Raw genomic sequence first — 13,032 nt, 5'->3', positions numbered from 1 at the left:
CCGACCTTCTGATCGGCAAGTCCTAGGCTCTGTGGTTTAACCCACAGCACCACCTGCGTCCCTTCGTGGGTGCTTGGGCACCCACAAAGTCAATGAGAAAAGCCGGCAGGCAGCAGCAGTGCTGCCTCCGAGAGAGAAGCAGTTCATCTCTGCCCTCCGCAGCCAGCAAGCAAGGCACCCTTTTGAGGGGGGGGGCCTCAGACACGGACGCAGGGTCTCTCTGTCTCTGAGCCTGAGCCCCTCTCCTCAAAAAAAGGGTGCCTCACTGGGTGCGGAGAGGAGGTGGAAGAGGACCTGGTGCCACTGCTGGCCACCACAATGCGGAAGTGTGATGTCACACACACATGCCTGCGCTTAGTATGTGTGCCATCACACACACTACTTGTAGGCGTGTGTGTGAGAGAGACGTCACAGTAGTCCATGTTGCGGTGGTGGGCACCCACAATCCTGAGAGCAAGATGGGGCCCCTACTTACTCAAAAACATCCCATTGATTTCAGGGGCAATTATTCCCCAGGAAGCATGCATAGGATCAGGTGAGGGATTGTTTAGTTGTGATTCCTGCATTGAAGACAACTGAAGACAATTTGATTAGATGACTCTTGGGGTCCCTTACAATTCCACAGTTATATTATATGACAACATGGCAGTTTATTCCATTTTCATTACATTTCCCTAGCTATTAATTTCCACATTACAAATGAACTTCCAAACAATGTAAAAGCCAGCTCTGGAACTATGGTGGCATATCGTGGAACTATTGTGGAATATAACACATTATTTGCAAATGGATTTTCCCCTGGAAGCAAATAACATGGAAAAGAGCAGTCAAATTGCACAGCATTCCACTATAAATCCAGAAACGGTTTTTAGATTGCATGAAAGCTCAAACATAATGTGGAACTGAACAGTTAGGGAAAAGTTGTGAAAACAGAATAAACTGCCATGTGACTGCAGCCTCAGTCTGCTATTTTGAGTCTGAAAAGCCTGGGCAAATACACACACACACACACACACACACACACACACACACACACAACATCTGAAGCAACTGATGGCTGCTGTTGTACGTATGGCAGAAAGAAGGGCATTTCATAGTAGAGGTGCAATGGAAAGAAGATGCCTGCTATTGAACCTTAAATGGACCGCCAGGAATGGCTGAAAGACCGATGTTGTCTGGGTGGATCACATCTTGTGATCCAGAAGATCTCCACTCCAGAGGAGGAAACACCCCAGAGGATCACAGCTACTGCAGAGCTGTATGCTCTTGTTTGAAAGTGTGATAGCAGTTGCCTGCATCTCTCTGCAGGCAGTGCTGGAAAGAACTATTCAACTGACAGCTAATTGTTGCCACTGACTGCTGCTCTGACAATGTTGTTATAGCGAGCTCTGCTTCCTTGAGAGCAGCTGAACAAGGAGAAATGACATGAGGTGCCATCCCCTCAATCCCCTGTTGTTGGATATTACATGTATAGCAGATGCGTCGTGTCGTGTAGGTTCACTGCTGCCATTCTGGCTCAGATCTTTTGCCACAAACAAACAACACAAGCCTACAAAAATACAACATCATCCACCGTAAGACAGGTCGGTGCTAAGAAGGCAAGCTCAGAGAAGTGGAAATGTTTGCTTTGCCATCGATTGGGCTTGGCAGAGGGGCTGGTCACCTGCTCTGCAGCAGGGCTAGACCCAATGTAGAATGGTAGAGTAGCAAGGCTTTCTGATTCAAATTTGTTTGATAGTAGCAGCAACCCGCCTCCCTAAATTAGTTTGCTGAAATGGAAAAAGTGTGGGGATGTGTGTGTGTGAGGACTAGGGATGGGCAAATATATCATTTTCAGTTTCTCATTGTTCCAATCTTAAGTTCAGTTCTCCACATCAGTTTGTGATCTTTTTTTTTTTTTTAAATGTTCTTGTGAAAATTCGTATGCTTTTTTTGGGGGGGGGCAAATTTTTCTTAGTGTACGCATATGCATTTTTTACCTAATGTAATGCATTTTTCCATGCTGTTTTCACTAACATATGCATTTGCATACTCATGGTAGCATAGCACAATCCTTTTTCCTCCACACCATATTTGGCTGGAAAACTGCATTGCAATGTGAATTTCGAGGGACGCCTGTGTTTCGGTTTGTGTGTCGTTTCAGAAAGTGCAAATTAAGTGAGGTTGCCTTTAAATACGAACTGAATCAAATTTCTTCCCTGTTGCTTGTGAGAGCCAGGAGTAGCTTTTTCTGTGAAAGGGCAGTGAACTCAGGAAATAAATTCCTAAGATGACCATGTGTTTGAGAGGCATGCTGTTGTTTAACCTTAACAGTGCAATCCTAATGCATGTCTAGTCGAAAGTAAGTGCTATTTAATTTAATGGGACCTACTCCCCAGTGGTGTGCATAGGCTTGCAACCTATTGATTTTATTTATTTGGACATTTATTGACCTCATTAACAGTGCCCTCTGACAGTTTATACAAAATTCAGAAACAATCTTGCAGTCCCTTTAAAAGGTAAAGGTACCCCTGCCCGTACGGGCCAGTCGTGTCCAACTCTAGGGTTGTGTGCCCATCTCACTTAAGAGGTCGGGGGCCAGCGCTGTCCGGAGACACTTCCGGGTCACGTGGCCAGCGTGACGAAGCTGCTCTGGCGAACCAGACCAGAGCAGCACACGGAAACGCCGTTTACCTTCCCGCTATAAAGCGGTACCTATTTATCTACTTGCACTTAGGGGTGCTTTCGAACTGCTAGGTGGGCAGGTGCTGGGACCGAGCAACGGGAGCTCACCCTGCCGCGGGGATTCGAACCACCAACCATACGATCGGCAAGTCCTAGGCACTGAGGTTTTACCCACAGCGCCACTCGCGTCCCTTTAAAGACTAACAAATTTATGATGGAATGAATAATATTTTTATATATTTAATGTCTTATTGAAGCACAATGTCTGTTACTGACAACCCAAAAGTATGGTTGCAGGGTACAAATACTATGACATTCATTTGTCTTTAAGGCGCCTCAAGGCTCCTTGATTGTTTTTGCTGCAAGAAACCGACGTGTACTCTTCTGGATTTTCTTTTTCTTTTGCAAAACTCAAACCACACCAACAAAGGCAAAACAGAAAAATCAATGCAACGTCCATATTTTTAAAAACCAGCATTAGCTGTTTAAGATCATTCCAAAAACAAGAACTAAAACCAGGCTGCACATAATTTGTTCCAAGGACTGAAGTATGGTTCTCAAAGTCCTGTGGTAATCTTTACTTAGCACTGAAAAAAATTTAATATCGGTGCCAAGTGAGCTGTTGTTGTTTAGTCGTTTAGTCGTGTCCGACTCTTCATGACCCCATGGACCAAGTGAGCTGCAGGGGGAGGGTATTCCATCATTAGGACACCACAGCTGAAGAAGGCCCTCACTCTAAGGTGAAGCTGCCTCACCAGTTAGGCAGGAGAACCTGTAGAAGGGCCTCCAAGGAAGATCTTACAGTCTAGGCTGGTATATTCAGGAGGACACGATCCTTTGCATGTACATCCACAAACCCCAAACCACCATTTTGCACTTCCCTGTAGCTGATGGGCTGCAATGATCCAGTACAAAAACAAAGTGCAAAAACCGAAGATCTTCCCACCTCCGCCCTACAGCCATCTGAAAGAGCAAACAGGGGAGAGAAGGAATCAAACAAATGATTTGAAGCTGCCACCTTGTGATTGTTGTTTGTCAGGCGTAAATTGAAAAAAAAATGAATTATTTGAGATTCAATTAATATTCACGTCTTGGCTGTCACGGAGATTTAATTCTCTGGGTTCCAGGCATCTTTTCTGAAAATAATAATTTCCCCTGCTGATTATTATCTTGCTTCAACTTGTCTTATTTCTTGCTCTGCTGAAGAAGAAAATTGGGGGAACCATTTATTGCCTAGTCAATCTGGTGTAGCTAAAACAATTAACATTGAAGCGATTAAGTTAATTTCCCCACAAAAGCACCAGATACTTTGATTGTAGCACCCAGCCCCATCTCCTTTAAATCACATCTGTGGGGACAAAAGGACAATGCGATGGAAATATTATTAGATCTTGGTGGGCTTTGGGATTTTTTTTAGGGTGAAATTGACAAGTAAGGGCACACGCTGTGTGAGAAACCTCATTGCATTAGGGATGCATGGCAATTAAAGAGCTACTACAACTGTTGAGGGCTAGGACAGCCCATTCACTTTTATAGACTCATTGGGCCTTTCAGAGTTTACAGCTAATTATATATTTTTGCTGGCAAGTATCATGGAGAAGGCAGTTAGTGTCGGTTCTGTACAGTGTGGATTACAGTTCTGCTCTGAGACATGGTACAGTAATACGAAAAGCTTTTATTGAGAAATCTATTTCCTTAAGCTCATTACTCTGTAGCTGGGGGACTTTTTCAGTCTGAGGGGCAAATTGCTTTCTGGGGTCCAAAATGCCAGTGCTGAGTGGGGCCAGAGGAAAAATGGGTGGAGCCGTGAATGCAAATTTTACTTTTGGACAGTCCACGAGTTTCTACAGACACTCCCATCCGCTTCTCTATTCGCCTTTCCATTATCAGAGTTCAAGGACACTTTCCAGCCAGGCAAAGATTCTTGAGAAAAGTAAGAAGCAGAACCAGAAGGGATTGTGGTCTGGCCTTGGGGGATTCCCAAAGGTTAGACAGAAAAGCTTGGAGGACCACAATTGCCCCTCAAGGTCTAAGGTTCCTCATGGAAGGTGTTGACCCAGCATGTGGCAATTCTGAAAAACGTGGGTCCCATGCTAAGAAGCATTAGGAAAGGGAATGGAGATAAAACTGCCCATACTGCAATTCTGTTGTGCAAATCTTGGAAGACTGTGTACAGTTCTGGTCAGCTCCCCTTAAGAAAGGATATTGGAGAATTTGCAGAAAAGGGCAACCAAAATGAAAGAGCAGCTCTCCTGTGAGGAAAGGTTGCCACACTTGGAGCGTTTCAGTTTAGAGTAGGGTTTCCCAAACTTGGGTCTCCAGATGGTTTTGGACTACAACTCCCACCATCCCTAGCTAGCAGGACCAGTGGTCAGGGATTATGGGAACTGTAGTTTGGGAAACCCTGGTTTAAAGGAAAGGTGAGTAAAAAGAGACACGATAGAAGTTTATAAAATTATGTATGGTGCAGAGAAAGCAGCTGGAGAATGTTTTTCTACTTTTCTTATAATGCGGGAACTTGTGGACATGCAATGTAGCTGAATGTTGGAGGATTCGAGACAGGCAAAAGAAAGTCCTTCTTCACACGGCGCATAGTTAAGCTAGCGGATTTGCTCCCTAAGAGGCATTGATGGCCACCAGCTTGGATGGGTTTAAAAGAGGATTAGACAAATTCATGGAGGATAAATCAGTGGCTACTAATGTACCTCCAGAGTCTTTTATGTTCTGCCTCCACAGTTGCAAGCACTATGCCTCTGATTACCAGCTGCTGAAACTGCAGGAGGGGAGAACACTGTTGCATTCTGATCCTGCCTGCCTGCATCTGGTTGGGCACTGTGAGAGCAGCAGGCCGGACTCGATGGGCCACTGGGGTGATCCAACAGAGCTCTCTACTTGTGTTCTGTAGAGCAGCTGAGAGAAGGCCAGTCTGTGCTTTACAATGGAGCAACACAATTTATAATCTGCTAAGCTGAGTAATAATAATAATTTAATAATAATTTATTATTTATACCCCGCCCATCTGGCTAGGTTCCCCCAGCCACTTTGGGTGGCTTCCAACACAATATTAAAATACAATAGTCTATTAAATATTAAAAGCGTCCCTAAACAGGACTGCCATCAGAAGTCTTCTAAAAGTCTGGTAGTTGTTGTTCTCTTTGACATCTGGTGGGAGGGCGTTCCACAGGGCGGGTGCCACTACCAAAAAGGCCCTCTGCCTGGTTCCCTGTAGCTTTGCTTCTCGCAATGAGGGAACCGCCAGAAGGCCCTCGGCGCTGGACCTCAGTGTCTGGGCAGAACGATGGGGTGGAGACGCTCCTTCAGGTACACTGGGCCGAGGCCGTTTAGGGCTTTAAAGGTCAGCACCAACACTTTGAATTGTGCTTGGAAACATCCTGGGAGCCAATGTAGTTCTTTCAAGACCGGTGTTATGTGGTCTTGGCGGCCGCTCCCAGTCACCAGTCTAGCTGCCACATTCTGGATTAGTTGTAGTTTCCAGGTCACCTTCAAGGGTAGCCCCACACAGAGCACATTGCAGTAGTCCAAGTGAGAGATAACCAGAGCATGTACCACTCTGGCGATACGGTCTGCGGGCAGGTAGGGTCTCAGCCTACGTACCAGATGGAGCTGGTAAACAGCTGCCCTGGACACAGAATTGACCTGCGCCTCCATGGACAGCTGTGAGTCCAAAATGACTCCCAGGCTGAGCACCTGGACCTTCAGGGGCACAGTTACCCCATTCAGGACCAGGGAGTCCTCCACACCCGCCCACCTCCTGTCCCCCAAAACAGTACTTCTGTATTGTCAGGATTCAGCCTCAATCTGTTAGCCGCCATCCATCCTACAGCCTACCACCCATATATTGAAGTCTTCTAGATGCTTGGCAACACTCTCCCCATCCAGCAGCATCTCGGCCATGATACATAAACTATGTTTTGCTTGACGGGCTACAAGTCACGCAGGCTTGCTTTGCTGCAAGACGTGGCCTGGTTAATTCAAAAGAGCATGCAATTACAGGGCTTTTTTTTATTGCTTTAAGCCACACACACAGGGCACTCTCTTGCAGCTTTGATGTTTAATCTAATTCCCATCCATCTTTTATTTAGAGTTCAGTGCGGCAGAGCTCAACTGACTTAAGGATGATGAACAATAAACAGTCACTTTTGCTCTGCCGAGCAAAACCTTGAGCCAAAAAGTGCCTTGATCATTAAAACAGCGTGGAGAAATGTTGGCCTCTTCAGCAAATCTCACCTCGGTTCTAGATCTTATGGGTAGCCTTGGGCAAGTCAGTTCCTCCTTGGGCAAGTTCACTTCCACATCTGGCAGGTACAAACAAAAGTTGTAAGTAACGATCAAGAGATTTTTGTAAGTCACATAGAGAATTTTTCTTCTTCTGTGTTAAGCAACTAACAAGTGAAATTTTCTTATTAAGAATAATAATAGTTTTGCTTGCTCCTTTTTCTGCTCCTTGCAATAACGTTATGGACATCCAAGAGTTTGGTGAGCAACTGACAGCTTAATGAATGCAGAGTGGCAATTTTGTGAGAAGCAGATTCTTTTGCTGGCTGGCATAGCTGGTGCGAAGTTCTGAAATGAAGCTGTACGTAGGAGTTCTGCCTACTGGTTCTTCCCGTATAAGCTGCACTGAAAATATTGGCGCATTGTTTTAAAAATAAACGGCACTCAAAGCATTCCACAATCAAATAAGGACCTAGCGTGGGCAGAACCTCATGTTGTATTAGAAGTGATGAACTACATCTCCGCTGATGTGTCATTTAAGTGGTGGAGGTGACGCGAGATAATCCACAACAAACAATGCAAAATGTCTGCTTCACCTGGAAGGGAAAAGCTTTTGCAGCCTGAGGGCCACATTCCAGCATGGAGAACCAGCTGGGGGCCACATGGCGGTGTTGGGCGAGACCACAGGGGGGACGTGGGTAGAGCAATGGATGTGAAGACTCTTACTTCCATGCAGTAGACTACATGCACTGTCTTTTGTGTCTTGAATCTTCCAATGTTAAGCTTCACTGGATGGTCCCAGGTTCTAGTATTATGGAGAGGGTGAAAAAACTACCTCTGCCCCCTTAAGCCACACCATATGTAATATTGTTATAGAAGCTGGGTGCCACCCCCACTCTCCAGGGGTAGCAAGACTCCAGGAGGTTCCGGGTGCTCACCCAGGGTTTGTGCTCCTTCGGAGAATTAAAGATGCGGCAGAGACTGTCGTAGTTTTAAGAAATATGATTTGTTCACATATTTAGACCTTCAGTTTGCATGGAGGGAGTCCTGATCTTACAGCATTGTCACCCCAAGAAGAACTAGTTCCCATAGCAGGGCAGCACTGGAACTGAAGGCATCTCTCCCAGCCAGCCTTCAGCCAGCCTGCCCAAAATGGAACTCCCCATGTTCTCTCTCCCTCCCAGCACACCTTGCTACAGATCATCTTTGCCTGTGACTTCACACCCAGTTACCCTGGTAACCTTCTGTCTGCTCAGGTCCAAGACTGGCCATCAACACCTTTTGTCATGTTAATCCATCTATCCCTGGTGATGTCCTGGCATGGAAAGGAAGCTAAGCTTGTATTTTTCCACTGGCGTGCAGTCTTCCCTCCAAATAATCAAAATCCTACCATTTATTAATTTCTAGGGTTTAGGAGGGTCTCCCCAATCTATAACACCATTATACTTCCTGCCACCCCCTACTCACTGCCCCCCCAACCAAACAGCCCCATATGTTGTAAACTTCCCTGGAATTGCTCCAGCCCCAATTCCTTCAGCTGATCATTTTGGCCACAGCTTCCTAGCTCTGTGATATTATTTTTCATGTCAGGCTACCCAAGCTGCCCACACAGTATTCCAAGCACGGTGGCACTGTAGATTTGTACAGCGGCATTGTGATATTGGCAGTTCTATTTGCAATCTCTTTCCTAATGATCCTTAACGCGGAATTTGCCTTTTTTCACAGCTGCTGCACACGGGCTCGACATCTTCATGAAAACTCATGAAAAAGAGCATCTGATGCCGTTTCTGTGCGTGCGATAGCAGCAAATAATCGTGTGAGTTCTAAAGGCTGAAAGGGAGAGGGAATCTGACACACACACCCTCCTGCTGCATTTAAGCAGAAAAACAATTTTGGAAAGGCTTTGGACTTTACATGCTTGAGCACAAATTGTGTGTGGCAATGTTTTAAGGCAGCGAACCTCTGCTCTTTGCAGAAGAGGATTGTTGTCGTGAAGTTCCACAGCACATTCTCCCCCTGCCCTGGAAACTATATGTGCGAGACGATCATAAAAATCATGCCAAAATAATACAATTTTGTATCGATTGGAGACAATCGATATGCTGTTCACTGTCCATTTCCATAGAGATGCAATATTCACTTTCTAGTGCCCAGTGGCGAAGCTGCATGCTCCGCTACCGGGGGTGGAGAGCAGGCGGGGCGTAGCTGGTGCCCGCGGGGGCAATGTGTGCCGCCTGCGGGGGCATGGTGCGGATCCCAGGGCGTGGTATGCCACCTGTGAGGGCATGGTGCGCAGCCCGCAGGGCCATGGTCCATGTTCTGGGGGTGTGACACGCTGCCTGTGGGGGCGTGGTGCCTGGTGCTCAGGGGTGTGTGCAGCCTGTGTCTGGGGGGGCCGCCGCGATGGCACCCTACCAGAATAGTGGTGCAAGGGGCGGTTCACTCCCTCCACACCCCTGTTCCTCCACCAGTGCTACTGCCTCAGTGACGTGTGGTGTTTGTGCGGCATTTCAGGCATTACACAGAAAGGTAAGTCAATTGTATTTTTTTAAAAAAAGATAAAAATAAAATAAACTTCACGAGGGAATTCCATGCAGGCAAATAGCATCTTCAAAGGAGGAATTTTCCTCAGGATCACCGCAGGAGAGGAAAGTGTTAAATCCCTCCTTCCTGCTTTCTGTGATTCTGATCATTACCAGTGCCCTCCATTGGATGCTATTTGCATTTTTAAAAGATGCATGTTAAATGCAAAGACACATTTAACATTGCATCTGGTTTCACCCTCATCCACACATTCCAGACACTCACACAGGACATTCACCACCTTCACTGGTTCTGATATAAGTGGAATATAAATTAACAAACAAACAATAAAATTCACTGGGACACATTGTTTGCACATGCCTCAAACTTTTCTTAAGGAGGGATCTCTGAGCTCATTCCAAGCAGACAAAGCAAAAGCAACCTGCTGGTGGTTGGAAGGAAATCAAAACATGGACCTATATCTGACCAAAGATCATAGTTTTTCTAGCTTCTTAGATCTGAAGCAGCCTTGGCCTTGGCCCAGTACACCTGAAGAAGCCACCCCCATTGTTCAGCTCGGACAGGGAACCAGGCATAGAGCCTTCTCGGTTGTGGCACCTGCCCTGTGGAACGCCCTCCTATCAGATAAACAACTGTCTGACTATTAGAAGGCATCTGAAGTTAGCTCTGTATAGGGAAATTTTTTAATGTCTGATGTTTTACCATTTTTTTATGTGCTGTAAGCCACCCAGAATGGCTGGGGAAACCTAGTCAGATGGGTGGAGTAATAATAATAATAATAATAATAATAATAATAATAATAATATTCCAGCCTGATGTCTCTCAGATTTTTTTTGGACTCCCATCACCTCTGACCATTGACTATGCTGGATGTTGAGAGGTGTATTCCAAATGCATCCGAAGGGCCTCAGGTTGGATTAAAAACAAACTTGACTTCAACTTGCTCCACTCTTTGGGAAAAGGAAATGCTAGCACTTCCTTAGCAAGCTTTGTTTGTTGCCATAACAGACTTTACAGACGAGTTGCTGGGGCTGTTATGCAAGTACATGTTATTGCCCAAAGAGCTAACAAATGGTTGTAATTATATCTATTCTGTAGCTTCCCAGCGGTGGCTCTGACAGCACGGGCAGCTTTTTCTGCACATCAAGTACTCCAGTTCTGTCCCGCCCCCTTTATTATACATCGTGAGAGCCTTTACACCCAGCGATTTCCGTGGTCATCCAAGGAATTTGGGGGAGGCACTTTTTGCTGAACGCTCCTGTTGCTGCCGGCGAGCCACTTGCAAAATAAATAAATAAATTGGCAGGCTTTTATTATAGCCGCGTGTAAATAGCATGATTCCTCCAGCAAATTATAGTGTGTGCTCTCAAATTTCCTTCTGGTCTCGCAGAGCCGTTGTTGAGGATGCATTTCTCCTAACGCCCCTCCACTTGACGACGGAGTTTCAAATTTGGAAGGCTCAAGCAGCTTGCAAGTGAAGGAAAGAGGAAAAGGCAGGATCGGGGCAGGATTGGCTTATCATGTGGAAAGGCTGATGTGCACCAAACCTGGAAAACTATAAACAGGACATCCTGCAACCAGCAGCCCATTAGAAAAGTCTGTTCCATACAATGCACAAAAAGTTGAGAGGTTCGAATTGCCTTTTTGGAACCCTTCACCCATGACCAGAAGACGTAGGAGAAGTCACAAAGCAGGGATAGAAGCTTCTCCAACGAAAGAAAGAGGAAATAGAAACAGAAACAACAAGATCCTCGCTCATCACTATATCATAACATGGTAGCTTTTCATGTACAGTGTTGTTCATGCGTGATTCTTTTATTTCCCTGTCTCAGTGCCCATTAAGACCAGAGAAGTAATAGCTATAATCCCCCCCAAGGCTGGAGGGAATTCCAATAGCCTGCTAAACATAAGGAGCAAACTGCCTGTAGAAAGGCCAAACTCTGTTATGTGTGGTCTAAATCAGGGCTGGGCCCCTGAGATGTCATAGGCCTCCAAATCCCATCATTCCCAGCCAACACTGCCAGTCACAAGGCATGATGAGAATTATAATCCAACAACATCTAGAGCAGCCTTCTCAACTCCCATTATCCCTTGCTACCATGACCAGTTGTCAGAGTTAAAGGGAGTTGTAGTTCAAGCTGGGGACCCAGAGGAAAGCAAGCACCAGCAGAGCTGCCCCTTTGCTGGCCAATCAATGGGGTCAGACTGACCTCCTACTTCCCACGATGTTCTCCCTGTGAGGTAGGGGGTAGAGGCCCCTTGGTGCTCTGGCTGGTGTCTTCAGAACAAATTGGGTGAGGATGCAGGGCATGGATGCCTGAAGGAGTGGGGAAAGTCCCTTTGCAGAATCAGAAATTATTGTATGGATGTGATGTGCTAGATACATACTGCCCAAGAGAGTAAGGGAGCCAGTGTGGTGTAGTGGTTAAGAGCGATAGACTCATAATCTGGGGAACCGGGTTCGCTTCCCTGCTGCTCCACATGCAGCTGCTGGGTGACCTTGGGCTAGTTACACTTCTTTGAAGTCTCTCAGCCCCACTCACCTCACAGAGTGTTTGTTGTGGGGGAGGAAGGGAAAGGAGATTGATAGCCGCTTTGAGACTCCTTAGGGTAGTGATAAAGTGGGATATCAAATCCAAACTCTTCTACTTCTTCTTCTTCTTCTTCTTCCCAAAGACCACAACAAGCTTCCTTTGGTATAAATGCTGCTGTCTTCTCCTATAGCAAATTCAAATATCTCTCTGGAGTCCTAGAAGGATTAAAGATAGTATGAGATCTGTTTCAGATAAAAAGTTCTGCTACTGCTGATAACCCTGGGCTACAAACCAGCCCACAGACACATGTGCTTAAGACAACTTGGAAACAAAAGGACTTGAGAGTCAGCGCCTGGTGGGGCAGATAAAGATTATAGTCCTTATGTCCCAGATTAATTCTGCATCTCCTCACCAAGTTGCTAGCTCTCTGCGTGTCTAGAGGATCTCTGAAAAGATATCCTTTGATCCGAGTGTTACTAATCCTTGTGACTAATGCAAAAGTGCTTTTTCGAAAGGAGAAGCTGTAATTTGCTCACTATGAAATCTAATCAGAGAGGGCCGGAACGTAACTTTATAGCAACCACAAGGAGATGGAACCTTGTACAAATAAGGGATCCTGGGACAAGCTACTTAAGTAATTCAATTTTGGAACCAAAACAGATTACGCTGTTTGGAAGAAAACAAAACTGCTGTGAAGGAAAAGGTCCAATCTCTCCCCACACCCTTTCCCTGTTGCTTCCAACTTTATTCTAGAAGTGGAGACTGGCAGCAGCATATTTCTAGCTGAGACGTTTGACTAGAAGCGATTATTCTTCTAGGTGACATTTCGCTGTAATTACACGGTTCTTCAGTTATACTGGAGATAATCATCAGCGTGACCTTCAAGCGAGGGATGTGGAAAGTGCCTTATAAAAAATGATAGAATTTCCGGCTTTAAACTATTCTGGGTATGGAAGCCAAAATTGAGGAGGGTTGGGGGACATCTACTGCTTACTGCTGTAAACCGTTAGATGAAAAAGATATATAAATATGAACTGAGAAGACGTGAGGGATT

The 13,032-nt window shown here is 45.7% G+C and overlaps 1 long non-coding RNA gene across 2 annotated transcripts; it reads left to right on the top strand.

Annotated features, from left to right (window-relative positions):
- Positions 1 to 421: 421 nt before the first annotated feature.
- On the top strand, positions 422 to 11,235 carry LOC310766540. 2 transcript variants are annotated; one of them, XR_014550232.1, is made up of 4 exons: positions 422 to 535; positions 6,768 to 6,987; positions 8,626 to 8,716; positions 10,835 to 11,235. It is a non-coding gene; the product is annotated as an uncharacterized lncRNA (long non-coding RNA). The 2 variants fall into 2 exon arrangements; XR_014550233.1 differs by lacking the exon at positions 10,835 to 11,235 and adding an exon at positions 10,543 to 10,827.
- Positions 11,236 to 13,032: the final 1,797 nt, after the last annotated feature.

The sequence above is a fragment of the Podarcis filfolensis genome, assembly GCF_964270895.1.
Source record: "Podarcis filfolensis genome assembly, chromosome: 7".
Classification (NCBI taxonomy): Eukaryota; Metazoa; Chordata; class Lepidosauria; order Squamata; family Lacertidae; genus Podarcis; species Podarcis filfolensis.
Note: the sequence above shows the minus strand (reverse complement) of the source record. Positions and strands in the feature narration are given on the sequence as shown.